The sequence below is a fragment of the Mus pahari genome, chromosome 20, assembly GCF_900095145.1.
Source record: "Mus pahari chromosome 20, PAHARI_EIJ_v1.1, whole genome shotgun sequence".
NCBI lineage: Eukaryota > Metazoa > Chordata > Mammalia > Rodentia > Muridae > Mus > Mus pahari.
Window position 1 is genome coordinate 18,343,288 of NC_034609.1, and position 2,500 is coordinate 18,345,787.

At 48.2% G+C, this 2,500-nt stretch overlaps 1 long non-coding RNA gene across 1 annotated transcript; it reads left to right on the top strand.

The window, feature by feature from the left end:
• Window positions 1-4: 4 nt before the first annotated feature.
• On the top strand, window positions 5-1,039 carry LOC110337739. The gene is made up of 2 exons (XR_002381273.1): window positions 5-70; window positions 808-1,039. It is a non-coding gene; the product is annotated as an uncharacterized LOC110337739 (long non-coding RNA).
• The last annotated feature ends 1,461 nt before the right edge of the window (window positions 1,040-2,500 follow it).

Sequence of the window (2,500 nt, forward strand, 5' to 3'; positions counted from 1 at the left end):
CTAGGCGGTTCCTGCACCTGCTCGGACAAATGCAAGTGCAAGGGCTGCAAATGCACGAACTGCAAGAAGAGTGAGTGCACCCCCCAACCCCCCCCGCCATAACCTCCCGCCGCGCCCACCCCACCCCCACCAGACACTTTGAAGCAAAGCTTCCTGCTGTAGACCTTCAGATACCGAGGCTATTGCAACCGATGTTAACCCAGTGTAAGGGGGATATTTTGATGAATTTCCGGAAGCTATCAAGATAGCCGCTTTGAAAGCTGAGCCCCACTCTTCAATTTTTCCAGCGCCCGGGGATCCCCCAAGGAAGTATGGGGGTCAGCTTTAGAGTTGTAGTGCCTTGGCCCTTCTCAGGCCTTGTGGGTCTCCTCAATCTGCCCTTTCCAGATCTTTGGGTGAGGTGTAGAGGTGAGACTTCTCCAGTGTGGCTATGCATAGATCTCACGTATGTGCTGGCTGCAACTCCTTCTCAGTACCTTTTACACTGGTTTGCCTTCTCCATGAGACCTAACTCTGCCTCTGGCCCAGACCTGAGCCCAGCATTCCCAGGGGATTCCCTAGCACCCACCCAAGGAGCTGTGGGCTACTTATAGGGTGACTCTCTATAGAGACCCGGCAGCCACTGCAGCGTCATTGGATGCTGAGTCAGACCTGATGTGGCAGTATGAAGGGAGAGCCACCTGTCCTGGACAAAGCCTGATGACTGCCCAGCCTCCCATTCTGCTTTCCCCTGCCCTTTGATGGAGACAGATGCCAGCATCAGACTGGGCACGTACGCGCACACTCACACTCACATTTTATCTACAGGCTGCTGCTCCTGCTGCCCTGCCGGATGTGAGAAGTGTGCCAAGGACTGTGTGTGCAAAGGTGAAGAGGGGGCCAAGGCAGAGGCCGAGAAATGCAGCTGCTGCCAGTGAGGACCCAGACCCTCCCACACAGCCTATGTAAATAGTGCTGGGTGTCCCTGGTGGGGCATGGCTGTTGTCCCCACTCCCTGGCTGCCTGCACCAGGGTGTGAATAAATCCCATGCACAGCATGAACCCAAGACTGGTGTCTTTTTCAAGTGGGAAGGATGTGGAAGGGTGGGGGAGGCCACTCCATGGAACCTATCCAGCTAAAAGGAGAAGCCTGAGATTTAGGCTTCCACCTGTTTGGGACCGGGACAGAGCCCTGGAGACAGTACAGACATGTGTGGTGCCCATACACATGTGCATGCACATGCACACCCACAGATACCATCATGTGACACTCCATTCTCTTCTGAAGTCCAGAGAGGGAAGATGACAGCCCAGGCCCATAGAGGTTTATCTGCCCAACCTAGAAACCTCACTTTATCATCTGTATAGAGGGGCTACAGGGAATTAAAATCAGACTCTGGCACCAAACGCTTATGACCTCTGTAATGATCTAGTTGTTCCTACAAAACTGCCAGCTTTCATATATTGGAGGAGAATCCAGGCTACCCCAGACTTTATCTTGGCTGAACTGTGTCTCCGAGATCACTTCCTTCAGTAGCTAGCTTGCCTCCCCCAACACAGTTTGCTCAGCCCTTTTCAAAGTCAATTTGGTTTGGCAATTGGTCTACAACTCCACACCCCACTTCCCAAAGAAAGAACAGTAATAAGAGTTTGTTCCCTTAGTTAAAGAAATGGTCAGTCCTTAATAAAAGAGAACTCTCGGCCCCCGCTGGGGCTGCCAGAAACAGGAGAGATAGACTGTGGGAAGGCTGGAGCTGCCCTGTAAGGGGATACAGGGTTGTTGTAAACACATCAGTTTTCCTCCATTCCGGACATTCCATTCAAAAGCTCACCACAACCATTGTTTCTTACTCTAATAGGCTGAGTTTTAAGAACAAGGAGGTCAGCTTTGAAAAGGAGCTGTAAGAAGCTCTTTCTAGCCTGAAGCCTTCTAGTTCCAAAGTACTGGGGAGCGACTATACAGGCTCTAGACACAGAAAACCCCAAAACAGACCCTTGGGATGATGAGGTGGCTCAGTGGGTAAAGGCATTTGTTCAGTCCCCAGAACCCACATAGAAAGAGAAGTCCTCTAACTTTAACACAATCACTACGGTACATGCATAAACACACATACATACATGCATAAACACACATACATACATAAACACATACATACATACGCATACATGCATAAATACACCTAAACACACATATACATACATGCATAAACACACATACATGCATAAACACACATACATACATACGCATACATGCATAAATACACATACATATATAAACATACATACATATGCATGCATGCATAAATACACACAAACACATGTATACATACACAAATAAACAAACACACAACATACCTGAATACATACACAAACATTCATAAAACACACACACACAAACGCACTTATGCATAAACACACATACAAACAAACACAGACAAATAGAAATAAATTCAAACAAAACCAGATCCCTGCATAGTCAGAAGTTCAAGAAAAAAATCAGTGGGGAAAGAGACACTCACTA